The 16984-nt window shown below is 33.7% G+C and overlaps 1 protein-coding gene and 1 long non-coding RNA gene across 4 annotated transcripts in view; one reads left to right on the plus strand and one right to left on the minus strand.

Annotated features, from left to right (window-relative positions):
- Positions 1-16984, minus strand: part of LOC135169308 (polypeptide N-acetylgalactosaminyltransferase 2) — a 129906-nt gene that overhangs the window by 81128 nt on the left and 31794 nt on the right. Inside the window, exons 1-2 of one of the 3 annotated variants that reach the window (XR_010300195.1) lie at positions 9582-9725; positions 7782-9509 (exon numbers count right to left, since the gene is read on the minus strand). The exons of the other annotated variants lie outside the window; for them this stretch is intronic. The gene's annotated coding sequence lies outside the window, so the exon portion shown is untranslated. Of the gene's footprint in view, positions 1-7781; positions 9510-9581; positions 9726-16984 lie in introns of those variants that run through there. 3 annotated transcript variants of the gene reach the window in all.
- On the plus strand, positions 4932-6998 carry LOC135169313 (uncharacterized). The gene is made up of 3 exons (XR_010300196.1): positions 4932-4946; positions 5949-6137; positions 6807-6998. It is a non-coding gene; the product is annotated as an uncharacterized LOC135169313 (long non-coding RNA).

A 16984-nucleotide genomic window follows, 5' to 3' on the forward strand; every position in this document is an offset into this window, starting at 1 on the left:
ATACGATAACTAATAACGGGGTAAAACGGAAAAGTTATTAATTTATTTGAATTTTTAGATTGTTGGAGTGTAAAATATTTATTGGAGTTTTTGTTTAATTTTTATGGTCAATTGTTGGAAAAAGGAACCGAAATGGTCAGTTTCCGGTTGAAATTCTTTGGTTTGAATTTAAGGCAAGATTTTTTTGGAAAAATTACGGTTCCACGTAGAATCGAGTTTTCTAAAAATTTTCGCAGTTTCCGATAATTTTGTAATTTACTCAAAGACAAAGACATAATCAATTTACCTCAATTTAACTTCAGAATTGAATCTTTACGTATCAAATTGAAATTCAAATCTCATCTTTCTGAAAACAACCGGGAGGATCTCATCACTCAATTGATTTGCATGGAAAAGAATATGAATGTAAATTTCCAAGAGAAAGACAGAAATAGAATATTTTTTTTCTCTTTGAGCTTCTTTCTATTTTTATGTAAAATTGCGAATTTGAATAGAGAAATTTTTCATCGTGTCTCGGAAAAGAAGTGGAAATAAGGGTGTCATTATCGATAAGTCGAAGTGGAGCCTGATCGATGCACCTACTTGTTATAGACTTTCATGTTCAATGCACAAGAACTCGGATTCGATACGGCTCGCTGGTCCTCTTTCGTACTCCTTGGTTACGGGTATATTCCCGCACATTGAACGACAGGGCTGTCGTTTTGAAATCAATTTCCGGGCACCTTCTGCTCCATTCAGTAATACAAAATCATGAAACATTATTTCTGCACCGAGAGAAATGTTGTAGTAAAAATTACGTAACTCGGAGTCCGCTCAGAGTTCGATTACGGACTCGACTCAAAATAGTCAATTATTACAATATTAGGCTGGGATTGTTTTTATAAATCGATAAAAAAAATAATCGATTCTCGAACCTCGTAATATAGATGAATCGATTATTCTCATAAATCGATTAAAAAATTATCGATTATCGAAAATCGAAATTCGATCGATTATCGAAATTAGATCGATTATCGAAATTTGATCGATTATCGAAATTAGATCGATTATCGAAAGTCGATCGATTATCGAATTTCGATCGAATCTGGAACTTCGATAATTCCGCAGTTGCTCTCTTAATATATTCGCAATCGACTGAAAAACAATCGATTCTCGAATCTCGCAATTCGATAATTTCTTCAGTACCATGAATTTTGCTCTGTATAAATTGTAAGAGTTGAGATAGGGCAGAAAAAAACAGAATACACAGATTGCAGAGGGGGTGGTTGAAAGGGGCAGGGGGGAGGGCTAAGGTCATATTTAGGTCCGACTATTCATGTGGTTTTGGTGTGCCAGTGGATACGAGGTTACCCACACAAATGTCCCGAGATAGCCGCTGCTTAAGAGGGACATTACCCCCCCCCCCTGCCCCACCCTATTCCATAACTATGTCGACCCTCTCTTTGGCCACAATTATTCTGATTTATGTCAGTTACGTACAGGTTTCTGCGGACCACTGGGCGGTTGTAATTATGATAAGGGAGGCTCAAGAGAGCAGATTATCAGAATGAAAAAAAAGTGGAATTTTTAAAAGTTTAAGCAACAAAAAAATTTATGAAAAAAAGGGGGAAAAAAATATTGAATTATTTGAAAAATTGTTTAGTTTCAGTCGATAATGTTTATGGAACCACTTTTGCACAGGATTTTAATTGTTGTCTCATGTAGAGTATTTACCAGGTTATAATTACAATTCTCAAATGATTTCAGCACCTGAGACCTCGTGGGAAAACGCGACCCTGGGGACGCCAACGCACTCACGTTGACTTGAGACACAGGAAGGAGATATGTGGGACAAGGTCAACGGCAAATACTCTCCATCCTCTCCAATTACAGACGCATAATTATGCGCCGGACGAATGAAATGAAAGTCTTTCATAATCCCCAGGTGAATATAAACGGAAATCTGATAATCGAAAAGTTTAATGAAGACCTAATGCACATCGATTTTCAGGGAATGACCTTGATACCGGATTAAGCTCGTTGGCTTGTGTTTCTCCCAGGATTTAACGAGATCGAAGTTTCATTGTTCACGAGCCTCATCCCCGGAGATGAATTAAAATTTCATTCTGGATCATTTTTTGCTTTCGAATGGTAGCAGTCAAATCGTTCCATTTTTCGATTCTGCCATTTTTATTGGAATATCCAAACGTCCTATTTTCCTCGACCCTCTCCCCTCCCCCCCCCCGACCCTCCAACGCCGCTGAACTTTTTTTCCCCTCAAAGAATTCATCTCGATGTCATCTATCTGAATAGATAAAAATATATATTTGAGACGCTGTTCTAAGTTTTTGAGATATTTTACTTTTTCTGTTTTTCGCTAAAAATTTTTGTACGGACTCGCAATTCTAGATATGTTAATAGGGGAACGGGAAAATTGGCACAAAGTTTCCTCTTATGACTGTAATATTTCATGTTGAAAGTGGGCTAAATCGAATGAATAGCTTATGAGATATTCCACTTTGGATTATAGAAAAAATTGTCTTTTAAGTAATTGTCTTGAATTCGAGGAGAACTACTAGACCGATTTTCTCATTTATTTTTTGCAAAATTTGCATTTCAGTGTCTTCTATCTCATCTCACCGAAACATTCAACAGGAAATTTTCGAGATATTTTTTCCTTAAAAATCTGAAAACGCGTTCAGTTCTCAAAAATTCAATAAATCAACTGAAAAATTATAACACAGTTTCCTCCCCTAAGTACAATATTTCATATTAAAAATATGCTCAACTGGGTCAATATCTTATGAGCTATTTCAGTTCATAAAGGAAATAAAAATAAAATAAAAAAAAATTAAAATAAAATTTAAAAAATACTATAAAAATAAAATAAAAAAGAAAAAAAATTGTCTTCTAAATAATTACCGTACATTCCTCGAAAACTACTCGTTACCATTTTCCTCCCTCAAATCTCAACCGAATCGTTAAAATATTTTCCCCAGCACCGGCCAATAAATAATAAAAAAAAATCAATATGACAGATTCACATTTTTGCCAATAGTCCCCCGTGAGCTAGTTTCCCATTGTTCCGACCGAGCGCAAATCCTTTTCACACAGCGACAAAGTGAACGATGCTTAAAAAAAGCTAAAAATAAAGTAAAAAAAATATATCCATATAAATGTATATATTTCTGGTATTTTTCGAAACGGGTCGTAATTGCCACGGTGAACAATGCCGTGGACGCGGCGAAAAGCCCCGAGAAGTGGAACACCCCCATCCCTCACCAAGAGGAGGGAGGATTTTTGGCGTGACGCCAGGGTATCCCCAGCTCCTGTATTTGCGTTCATATCGAGCAATACACAAAGCCGACAAATGTTTCGTCCAGTCTCTCGACTTCTCGAGGTCGGATTGTACATAATCGACGAACTAGGCGCCAAACACATGCACTTAAGCCCTGAGAACAGTCCCAGTAAGCTCAGTCCTACAATGGAGAGGGATTACGTTACATAATTCATGCCCCACAGAGTTTATTTCTATTATTTATTTATTTATTTACGTGAAGGAGTGGTAAAGTAGAAGGAAAAGAGCGGAAATGCAATTTTTTCGAAAGATTTCAACGATTTTATCGCGTGTCAGAAAATATTTGATTAAAAATTGAAAAAAAATTTTCATTGTTTTTTCATTTTTGATTATCGATACGGATTAGATCGATACGAGTTATTAGCTATCTCATTGTTAGGCTCAGTTTCCTTGGAATATCGAAAATTAAATTAAAAATTGATTTACTGTTGAATTTATGTTTTTTTATGTTTATTTTTTGTGAATAAGTGTAGGTGCACATATAATATATAATTTGTAATATCAATAATATGTATAATCTTATATATTATATGATACATATTAGTACATATTATATATTATATTACACATTATAATTATTGAAGTTTACATTTCAAACTGTTTATCAAAAATTAATTTACAGTTGAATTATTTTTTTTTTATTCTCGTGTTCCCACTTGAGATGGGAAAACATTTTAATGGGTGAAAATTCTGAAAAGTTTCGGGTATGATGTGTATGCTCTGTTATGCATTGTTAATATGTTGTAGCCCTTTAGTCTTTTTAGTTAGTTCCTCTAAGGAAACGAACCAGAGCAGTTGTGCCTTTCGAACGTATTAAATAAAAGAGAATAAAATAATATTCACACGTTTGAATCATAATAACTATCCCATTTCTAATAATAATATATCATATTATAATGGATATGAAATTAATAATTTATGTTATATCATATTATATAGTATATCATCATCGTATATCTTATATATTGTATAACATATCATATATACTACAATTAAATAAATATATATATATATATATATATTTTTTTTTTTGTTCGGAAAATTGAGTGAATGTCACTGAAATTGTCCTCAACACAAACCTCCCCGAAGATAAACCTCAAATGTTGAAATAAATGCTCCACTTGGACTCGCCTATTTTTTACAACTTAAGCCTCTGAAAATTGAGTGCGCATCTCTGACAAAAAGACAAGACTCTCCAGCCTCGCCACGAACAGACCGCACGAAAGTCGTGAAACTTTCAGGGGAATCCATTCTTCTTCCTCCAGCGTTCCTTCCTTCCGCACCCTCAGTTTTTCATTCTCCTTTTTCCACTATTTTTTTACCCTGCAACCTCACCAGCTTTTGCAGTGTCTCTTGCGGATATTCGTGAAACACTCGGAAACGCAAATACCTCGGGTGCCCTAAGTGGCAAGTTTTCTACCGCAACCGAAGTTACTTATATCTGGGAAAATTTATCTGCCTCGTCAGTTGAAACTCAGGCTCATGAGGAAGTGGAATGAATTATGGCAGCAACTGAAGAATGCGATAGTGCAGAATTTTTTTTTAGTTTTTTTTCCAGAGTAGATTACGATTTTTTAAACATTTTTGGAAAGAAAATCAGGATAAAATGGTATTATTAATATTTTAGTGATTGTTGACTATTTATATTTTATTTAATATAATATATAAGGTGGTGTAATGTTGTAAAAATTCTTTTTTATTTATTTATATCGTTTTAATGAAATTTGGTTCGAATTCTAGTGACTATTATGTTAATTTATGAACTTTCTATAATTATTTTTCGAAAACAAAACGACCAATCGATTCAATTTTTTTTTGCTGTATTCAAAGATGCGAAATCTACGACAAACAATTTTTATTTGAAAAAATATCGAGCCACTGATTTTTTTTTAAATTGTAATCTGTGACACTCCATTTGAACACATGAAAGTTATTCAAATTTCAAAAATCTCTATCTCGAAATGAAAATGGACAATTTCAATTAGAAAGTAATCATTTTGCAACTAATTCATTGAACTATTCACCATAAAAATTGAACTAAAAAATGTTTAGTAGATCTTTTACACAACAACAATCTTAAGGTACAATTTGTGGACATTTCCCAACAATTTTCCTGTAAATTTGAAAAAAAAAAAATCTTTAACGCAATAAAATTTCTGTAACTTAGAGGGAATTCATTGGGACGTTTTCCACCAATGAAATTTCCAGAATAAAAAATTTAAAAAATAAAAATCACATGAAAAAAAAAAAGAAAATTGGAGGAAAACGACTGCCCATTTAAGATGAGATAAATACTGTCGTAATTTGCACTAAATATTTTTCTTCTTATATTTCTCCAGATTTTATATCCAATTATTATAACCAAATATCGATTCGCATAATCTCGAACGATTATTTGCGTAAAAAATAACCTCCTTAGGTTCAACTGATTTTTATAAAATGAATTGCGACCGTTCCCTCATATATTTTACCTCGCAACATCTCATTTGTAATTGTCAATATGTTTATTTATAACTTTCATCATCAATAAGTTGATGATGTTTATGATAACGATATTTACACATCAAGATACGGTACAAAAGTCAAGTATATAATCTCGACGATTGTTTAGGAGCTCACATCCAGTTGAACCGCGCGAGCAGAATCTTGGAAATCGTTTAATTGATATTTGGGACTCACCAGATATGAGGTTCTTGGGACTCTCTTTGTTTCTGTTGATTGTTATGATCGAATGGGTCTCGGGCATTCAAGGGACGAGGAGGAAAAAGCCCTGCGTACAAACCTCAGTCGGTTCCATATGGTAAGTAAATATTTTAGCTTTGGGTTTTTGGAAAATTACAGGAGAACCGGTTACACCTAATTATTGAAAATTGTTAATATTAAATTAATGAAGTGGTGAAACGAGATAAGTTGATTTATCTGTTAGTCAAATTTTTGAGGAATATTTCCGAATTTGAGAGAGATGGAGGATTTTTTCTGCGGGATGAAGGCGTTCAAAACAACATCAGGGCCGTAGCGAGGGGTTAGAACCCCTCAGGTCGTTTTCAGGAATTTTCTGTGTACTTTTTGAAGATAAACATTTTGTCGTTATTTGGCGTATTAATAATATATATTAGAATCGTGGAAAAATCCATATTTCATCGATATTATCATCGAAAATCGATTATACTAAAATCAAATGGTACGTCATTGAAGTATTTTTTTCGAGTAATAATAAAAATTTAATATCTTCAGATAACTAAATTCCGAACTATCCAGCGAAAACTGGTCAATACTTATCTCGTTTTACGACGTCGCTACACAGATCGTAAAAAATAGAACTGAGCAGAGACAATGGAAAAAAATTATTTAAAATACAAAGCATCATGCGGTAACATAAATCACGTTTCATTTAGACGTAATCTATTTCTTAAATAACAAAAATTATATTCCAATTTGTTGTATTAATAATTTCATTGTTTTTTTTTAGTGGTCAGGGTTAGAATGACCCAAAATCCCTGTCCAATCGTCGTGGAATCGTCCTGACTACTTCATCCGCGATGATAAAAAATGAAACTTGACCCCAAATTGATCGATCTACGTAGTGCACAGTGATACTATAATCATTAAATAGTTTCCTTCATATTGATACACTCGAATAAACCCTTGTTTCATTTGTCAATCATGCATTTATTATTTGTTCCTCCACACATTCAAAAAATGTTTTCCTATTCCACTTCCAAAATGTTCCATTCATTTTATTGATAAATTATGTCGGTTGATCGAAAATTGAAAAGTAAAAATTTATCTACAACCGAAAGTGATTATTTTCTTGACTATAAACATTACGAAATATTCTGAATTTTCTGCTTGCCAATGGAAACTTGTTAATCGTGCAAATTTGAGTTTTCAATTTTTTGTGTTTTTTTTAATTATTATAATTTAAAAAACCTAAAAGAGGAGGGAATAGAAAGTTAATTCTTTTAGATTCAAAATTCAAATCATATGTCATTCTTATTACACATTATATTATAATATAATAATAGTATTATTTATTATATAACAATATAATTATAATAACAATTATAATAATAATTATTATTATTATATAATATATATTATATTCCATAAAAAACGACTATTCCTAAATCTCTCACTATAGTATTTTTTTATTACTATTAGCAATAATAATTTGCTATATAATTACATTATTATATAACTATATCATAATGTAATAAGTAATAGTAATTAAAAAAATACTATATTCAATGCTGGGGGAATTTTCCACTTATCTTCTGCAATGAAAAAAAAAATCGCCATTTCAAATAATCGATGGATTTTCCTGAAAAATCAATTTCCAATATAATCACTCAACACGCGCTAGACAGATCAGCACTGAAAACACTGAGATTGCAATTATTCTTCAGCCGGGGTTTCCCTATCAATATGCAAGAAATCTATTTACCAATCGGGGAATCCTGCTGTCTTATGTCAGCAATTTTACTGCTGTCGCTGCCGATTTCACGGCTTCTCACAAGTATATAAATTGAGTAGACGAGTAGAAGACTTCATTCCAACTTCATCAGTGCAATTCTACGAGATTAATTTTCGAAATCGTGAAATCGTAGATATGAGTCTCTTGAAATTTACGGTATTGGCAGTTGCCGCAGTGATTTTCTGTGTTTTGTACGCACAGGGGGGACGACCCCCGATATATTGCGACCCCTTCAGCGGGTGCCACGGTGACTAAGAGTCAGGTAATAATTATGTATTATATTATGTATTTTTATTTTAATTAATTGGGTAATTTTATGGCTAAATTATTGGCGAATGTATTGGTCAATTTATTGGCGAATGTATTGGCTAATTTATTGGCGAATGTATTGGCTAATTTATTGTTGTCTAATACCAATCAATTTTGCAGGGGAAAAATGCGAATTCGGTTGGCGGTTTCTGGATCTCGTCTCAATGAGTAATTGTTGATAATAAAGCGGGAAGGAGATATTTACAATGGAACCTGGTCACATCCAACAATTGAAATGTGAATGTATTAGTATTACAACAATTATTCATTAAGTTGAAATGGAAAATTGTGATTTATGTAAAGATTAGCTTGTATATTTGTTTTTGTTTTCGTTTTATTGTTAATGACGCTGATGAATACCTTTTTTTAATTAAAAGGAATTAATGATCGAATAAAAATGTTTGTGGTCAAAATTTAGTGGAACTTATTTTCAAATCGTTCGAAAGGTCTTGTCCGAAAGGAAAAATCCATAACATTAAAATCGATAGAAAATAGTTTCAATGAAATTAATTAATAATTCGAAGGGAAATAACTTGAATGACGTCGATTTCATCTGGATCCTGATATATTCAATTTTCAATGTTTAAAGAATAGTTTTCTTTGATTAAAATGATATCAATCAATTAAACAACACCCACTGTCATTAAAAATTAACCACCATAACGATTTGTTTATAATGAGTAGTTCTCGACGTCAATAATATGAATAAAATATTACTAAAAGGGTTTGTCGTGGAGGATTTTAAGGAGTGACTCCGTGTGTCATTATTTTAATAGTTTATTATATTTATTGTCTTTTAGTTTATGTCACTCATTGTTGATTTAAATTATTTGACCTTTGGTGTATCAATAACTACTCTATCAATTCATCCTATTAACTTTTCCATCGATAAAACAAAAGAATAGCGATGTTGTTGTGGACTAGAGACATTCAAAACAACATCAGGGCCGTAGTAAGGGGTTACAATCCCTCACGACGTCGGGGGCCACAATAAAGTAGAGCCATCTTGCGGTTATTTTCAACTTTGAAGTGTTCAAAATTTTTTATTTACGAAACGTCGAGTGTATTTATTGAAGACAAGCGTTTCTCTATTATTTACCATAAAAAAAATTAATTTTTCATTAATATGACCATCGAAAATCGCGTACACCCCAATCACTCCTAAAATAGACTTCACTCAATTAATTTCCCCTGTCAATTTCCCATTAAAATCATTAAACAATCCATTTCGCCGATAATTTCTCCACCACCATTATATTTTATTTTCAACAATTATAACAAAACAATTAATCATAACAATTGAAGTGAAACATGTCGTCGACAGAAAAGGTATCCACAAACAGCCAAATCGATTAAATTTCAACCCCCGCCCTCGTCGTCCTCGTTTCGCTGTCAAAGTGAGTAGATTTCATGAAATTTCAATTAATTAATAGAAAATCGAAGCACCAAAATAACTATTACTTGAACTAGTCACCGTGGCACCCGCGGAAGGGGTCGCAATAAATCGGAACAGGTCCTGCTTGAGTGTATGAGATGCACCAGATGACAACAGCCATCGAAAAAAGTGCAACTTTCAAAAGCTCCATCGCTTTAACTCGGAATTCGGGAGGAAATTTCGCGAAAAGCTCGCTCACACTGTCAAAGTCGTTATGATCTTCTCCTGCAATATTCGATTTATATAATCACCGCATGCAGTTCGTGCAAAAGATAATGGTAAAGATAAAAATGACACGTGACATTCAATGTTCACTATCTAATTTATTATTTCCGCGTAAAAATGAATAAAGATAAAGGGGAAAGAACTGAAGGTTTAGGTCCTGATTTATCCTGCAGTCGGCCAATGTCGTTGTTAATTAACGGGAAGGGGGCGAGATTAATTTAATTAAATGGGTTATTATTATTATTTATCTGTACATAGAAATGAAATGGCTCAACGTCTTTTTGAAACGAAAGAAACTCATTTTTCAAGTCTAGTTTTCCTTTAGCAATAAATCAGATAGCTTTAATTTTCATGAATTATTCCAGTTTTGTTTCTTCGTAATTATCTACGGAAATATGGGACTTCCTCAGTTGCGGTTTTACTTCAGCATAATTTATTGGAACCATTCTACGGGAAGCCCTGACGAGATTATATTTAAAAAATCTGCAGGAAATATGTCATTAGGCTCCCGAGTGAAAATTAGCGTGAGGAACCCTGAGTTGGGATCAGAAATTGATCTGGTTTTGATGCAGTTAAGTTGCTGAAAAATAATGGTAATAGGACTGAGGAGATCCTGATCAGAGTCTGATGGATTGGAGATGATAGTCTGAGGTCAGACGACATGAAATCATTGGGATCAAAATTTATTTTGGAATTGTCAAGGCAACGAGTTGTATGACATTATAGTAGAGTTTCTATTCAATTTAAGTAATTTTTTATTCTTTCTGTTCAAATTGATGTTGATGGAAAATGAATTTAGAAATAAGGAGTTGATTTATCACGATAAAATTGTTACATGACAATGTTTGAAGTTCAGAAAATGTTCTTTATAAATATGTGGATTAACAATATTTAATGGCACTAACCAAGTAGGGGACAGACACTGTGAAATGTACAGAGTCAATCCCATTTTTGCTTTTCCTGATATCATCTTCTGACTCTAATTTTATTGGAATCGGATGTGAGATTGATTGATGGATCAGTTGTTCAGATCAGAAGTGGACATTCTGAATAGATTCGGTCCTACCAAGGATCATCCCAACATGATCAAATGAGTTCATCAACTTCAGGTCAGTTCAATCCGCCCAATTTCTAATGAAAAACACCTTTACCCAATCAATCAGAACCTCATCAAATTATTCGATCACTTTTTATTGAGACTTACCCCCTTTCAGTCTATCTCCATATTTTATAGTTTTTCCTAAAATCCTATCGAACCTTTCAGAACAGTTTCAATAAACAGAAACAGAGAGCAATAAATAAACAAATGCCTTTTGTCAAATGCAAACTTTAATCACCGATAATTCAAAAAATAAAGTTCATATTCCAATCGTTTCGATATTATTCAACAATCCCTCTCCGTAATCCAACCCCTTTTCATCCAACCACCCGCCTGATTTCAACCCTCAGCTCAGGTCCCCTCCCTTTACCGAACGTTTACACAAAATCTCATATTACTCCCATTTCACCCCAAAGTTACATTACATTTCGCTCCTAAATAACTTGAAGTGATTCGCAATATTTCCAGAATACGTCTTCCCACCTGTTAATCAAATTCCCGGAATGAAAATTACCAGAACAAGTGGAGCATCTCCATCGCGACGCGAAAAAAAAAAAAGCCACTACAAATCAACTTTCGAGTGATGAGGAAGTACCTCGCATCATCATTATCATTTCGCATTTCACTTCGAGTCTCTTTAATCGGTGGAAATGTGCGACCGAGCGCCTGCAAACATAACGTTCATGTCTCCGCGAATTTTTTTTAGAAAGCTCCCCTCCCTCCCCTCCCTCGTCCCTCTCCTTTCCAGCCCCTTCCCCGAGAACTGGAGTCAGCATGAACAAGGGACAAGGAGAACGCAGGTTGCATTAAAGTAAGCGTGAGCTCGCGTGCGATCGGCCCACTTTCATGGACAACATCTTTACGTCCTTATTCCTGAGAAATTGTAATTGTGTGAGAGGAGAAGGGCAACGGGTGAAATCGATATGAGAGCATCTTCAAAGACTCGACATCTCTGTACTGTTAGATGAGAAAATTGATTTTTAACATCCGTAGAATGTCTGGAAGCCGATGGAGAACCGCCGACAGTCAGCCGAGGATGCGCCAACATTCACTGATATCCGGCTGACTGTCGGCCATTCGTTGGCGGCTTCTGATCGCGTTCCAGGGGTTCTGCGGATGTAAAAATTCAATCGCGCCGGGGATCAGCCAATGTTGGCACTTCCCCGGCTGACTGTCGGCCACTCGTCATGTCCTCTCACGGATAACGAGAATGATGAAGTCAATTGATTGATTTTTTTTCGTTTATGGAACATGAAATGAATATTTTATGTAACAAATCGCTGAGTATTCCACTCCCTGAGATATTCTTGGAAATTGCCCCCTCCCCAGGGCTATTAATTAGCTAATGGACGAAGATGAAACATTTCCTCTCTTATAAATATTTTTTCCAACTCGGAAAAGCCTCCGCAAAGTGTTTTGATCCCTTCCACCGCGTAAACTGTAATTAGAACCGAATAAATGAAATGTTTGAAAGCTCCCAAAAGTTTTTCCAACAGTAAAAATAAAACCACCTCCTTTTCATTCCAAAAAAAGTCAGTCATATTCATTAAATGTTCATCAAAGTTCAGCGTTTTCAAATGAATTTAAAAAAATTAATTAACGCGTTCAGCAGTTGAACTTATTTTGAAACCTATTTTTAATGAAAAACAAATTAAAAAGAAATTAAATTTATTTTCTCTCACTCTCGTGGGCCATTTAACCGCAATTAGACTGACTTTCAATCCATTCTGGCAGTTCCAGTCATATAGATTCAGTCCTTGAGTGCCTTATGAGTCGTGAGAAGTGCCCAGGCAATTTTAACATTGAAATTCGCCCACCAAAAGCCCCCAAAACTACTGGTGAATGTAATTGAACGAGCGTCGCTATCGTTTCCGTACCAATAACCGCGACGATTATGACGGGTGTGGAATCCCGAGGACGTTACCCGCTCTCCAAATTGACGAAACTACTGACTTTAATTAAATGACAATTATCTGAATATTTTTATCACTGAGTACTCGAGTTTAACGATTTTCCAAAGATCCTGACGTCTGAATTTGTGAGTTTGATAATAAATATCTGGGAGAGATTATTATTCGCTGGAGTTATGGGTCATTGGGCGACTGCATAACGTGTTATTAGTTGATTATCCGGTGGAGCATGAAGGTTTTCTACATTCTTGAGTAATGAGTGTGTGATTATGAATAGATGATGATCATTCTCAGGGGGATATTGACCTAATAACATACTGACAAAGGAAATCGGGAACGGAATGAAAAATTCCCGTTTTTAAAAAATATTTTTTTAAATGTTCTGTGCTATTCTAGTAATTTTAATGATATATTATATATTTGTATATTATTTTATAATTTTATAATTCATATTATTATTATTATTATATTTAATATTTTATTGATTTGAAATTTTTTTATTCGATAAATTATATTAAGAGTTACAATGATTGAAATTACGTTTAAATGATTTATTTTGGAAAACATTTCTGTTGAACAATAATTATAATATATAGTCTATAGTATATTATATACAATACAATTTATATATTATATATTATATTAATATATAATAAAAAAATGTAGACCCGTTAGATTTTCAAATCAATAATAAAGTTGATTTAGTTACGATGATAACTCATAAATTCCAAAATTTCTCATCATCAAAATTTTGTTCTTGATAACAATTAGAAATGATTTTAAAGATATTCCTTCTTTTGTATTAAAAAATTGTTTTGGTACTCCCTCATGCGACATTATAAAAAAAATATTTCTATAGGAGTTTCCACACGAATTTCTCTGTTAATCAACTGTGGATTTCCACCTTTGAACCAAATTTTTCGTTCATCGATATGGAAAAAATCATTGCTCTACTAGAGTAATGACTTCCCTCACATTTACGATTCTCCATTAACTAAACCATTTTTCCCCCATTATTTTTTACATCGTTCCTCGAAAAAGAAAGGAAAAATGTAATCACCTGAGTTGTTATAAAAATATAGAGAGTATGTAGTAATACAGGGCGCTAAAAATAACTGGTAATTGCTCCGGCACTTTTTTTTTCCAACCACTTAACAAAATACCGTGATTCTGACTGCGGAATCAGTTTGTTAGTGGTTAACGGTGAAAAATGCAAAAATGAAGAGTAAATGCGAATAATTATCTCCAACTGGGATGAATCGACCGCGTTGTAACATCCCTCAGGGGAATCATAGAGTAAATTGGGATCAATCAGTTTAATCGGGCGTTATAAATTTAACGTTCATATTTCCTTTTTGAATTGGCGGGAAAAAGTTCGTTGGAAAGTTCACAAACTTTATCGACTGATGCTAACAGTGAATACTAACGATTTTTTATTTTTATTTTATAAACTTTGGGTTGAAATTGATTATTAATAATTTTATTTTCTTTGTGAATGTAACTAACAATCGCATGTCATTGCACCTCTCCATCTCGTTGCATAGTGTTAGACCATCAGGGAGGATGTGTGTAAGAATCGATTATTTCCATAAATCGATTTTTAAAAAATCGATTCTCGAATCTCGAAATTCGATAAGTCGAGAATATCACATTTTATCCTCTAGTAATACCAGTGCGTCGATGTCTATGTTGACTTTGCCTTTTCACTAATCGATTATCGATTGTCAGATGATCGATTATAATTGATATAATCGATTATCCTCAAGAAATCCACCATATTCGATTTATGACAGCTGTCACGTTTCATATAGGCTTCATTTCATGAAAATTCATCACGAAAAAAATCGATTCTCGAATCTCGAAATTCGATAACTCGAATATATCGCACCTTCTCGAAACTTGTAAACCTCTTCCGCTACAGTCACTGAATAATTTCTTCATCTTAAAGGTGATCAACAATTAATAACTATTTTCATTGTTAATAATTTATTCGTCTTCCTATTAATCGATAATTTCTCTTGATGATGATTTTCCTCGCTTCTCGTCGGTTCCGACATCCGACAGTTTCTGTATCGATATAAGTAAAGCGTCATCGACCACGAATCGAATTAAATCGAACCGATGAATAGACAATTAATTTTTTTATTGCGTTAATTAGGATCATCTATCGCAATCGAAATTTCGAAAGAAGCGGAATTCATCACCGGCACCACTGGCTTCAGCGATGGAAAAAAAGCAGAACAACTTTCCAACATTTTCCGCATTTTCATTTGGGTGTACATTGAATGTATCAATGCAGCAAGGCAATTAATGATAACAAACGTGAGATTCCACTCCAAAAGTGAGAGGATACTTCCGACGCTTGAAATTTATGAGACATCATGGTAAAAGTGAAAGGTCCGGAATACATTAAGTCCGACATTGGTGAGAAATAAAATAAGAGCACTGACTTCAGCGGAACGACTATTCCCTTTCTACAGGTATCAAGCTGCTGAATTTCCACAGGATCATCAATCGATCCGTCAGACGGATGTCGAAACACTCTGAAGAAGTCCGATTCCTCGATTTATGTCTAATTAAATTGCCATAAACCCGAGTCAAGAGTAATTACTGGCGTCACGACAAAATATTTGTGATTAAAAAAAACTTTATCAATATGTCGAAAGCCAAAATCTAGTTTCAAAATGTCTACGATAAAATGTTGAGGATCCAAAAGTATTAGTAAATATATTGATCAATAAACGAATAATAAATGATAAATAATAAATATAAATATTATTATACATGAATTTACTCAAAAAAGTGAAATTTCAAATTTATCGCTAGCTATTTTTCATTGATTGCAATTTATCAGTTCATAATTATAATTGTAATAATGTTAAAGTTTTTTTATATTCCGTTGCATTGAACAATTCTTTGTAATCAACATTCATTCATGTATTTCCATTACCGTATGAACAAATATGATCAAATAAATTGTTCACACACTTCCCTAGTCGGAGAAGAGGATTGGCCAACAGTGGGCCGAGTGCCAACACTCGGCCAACTGTCAGCCAATGTCGGCCGACCCTCGGCCGACTGTCGGCGATGCTTCAATTCGTACCAGCGTATCACACATCCTCATTTCTGAATGACAATAAAATAAATAGACAATCGATTCAGAATTCCCTACAGAAAAAATTTTCGTAAGGCACTAAAATTACTCTCGACATTTGCAATCTCCCTTTAATCTCAATTATGTCAGCTACCAGAATTGCAAAGAAGAAAATGGTGCCACAAAAGTGGTGAATTTCTCTTTTATGTGACACGAAAATTTTATCATGATAATGATGATGATGAGATTGGGTGGGGTAAAATTGTTCCAGGTGCAGTTAAAAATATCGGGTGGAGCGGAATGGAAAGAACGAGTGAAGCGAAATGGAGGAAAAACGACAACTATCAGCAACAGAGACACCAATTATCGTTAGTCGCCACTTTGCTGACCTACACATGTTTCAATGGCAACAGAAAATAAATGGAAAATGTAACTTAAACACAAGCATCAACTGTAGAAGGACTTTTTCAAGACTTTTTTCAACTCCTGTCCTTAATTAACGACTTCTTCCTCGTTCAGAAACCCGTTGGAAGCTCCTACGCTGGTAGAAAAAATGATTTTTATTGAGATGTTTTTTTTTAGACCAGAACTAATTAGAAATACGTAAGATCCGAGGAATATCAGTCATTTCTCAGCGAGTTATATTTAATTGAATCAAATAAACGAGAATGAAAAATTTGGTTTTTTGGAGCTAATGTGATCTTTAGCTGAGAATTTTTCAGTTTCCTGAATTGATTAAAAGTTTTACTCATGACAAGAAATACTTCAATGAGTAAATTGACTGTTCGGAAAATTTTACTTGAGACTTCAATCCACGTTCTTGGATCTACAATTAAATATTAATTTCAAAATTCAATAAGTTCTCTTTTTAGTTTCTTCAATTGGATCTTCAGGAGGTTGAACAAATTTTACTTAAGACTCCAATTCACCTTTTTGGATCAATAATTAAATATTAATTAAAATTTATCTCAGAGAAGATATAACTGACACTTTCTCTTGAAATTTTTCAATCTAAACCAAATGACATTCAATAAAAAAAAAATTTTTCTATCACTGTAATTAAAACAAAATGATTTCACCAACGACAAATGAATTAAAACC

Source organism: Diachasmimorpha longicaudata, chromosome 14 (genome assembly GCF_034640455.1).
Source record: "Diachasmimorpha longicaudata isolate KC_UGA_2023 chromosome 14, iyDiaLong2, whole genome shotgun sequence".
Lineage (NCBI taxonomy): Eukaryota > Metazoa > Arthropoda > Insecta > Hymenoptera > Braconidae > Diachasmimorpha > Diachasmimorpha longicaudata.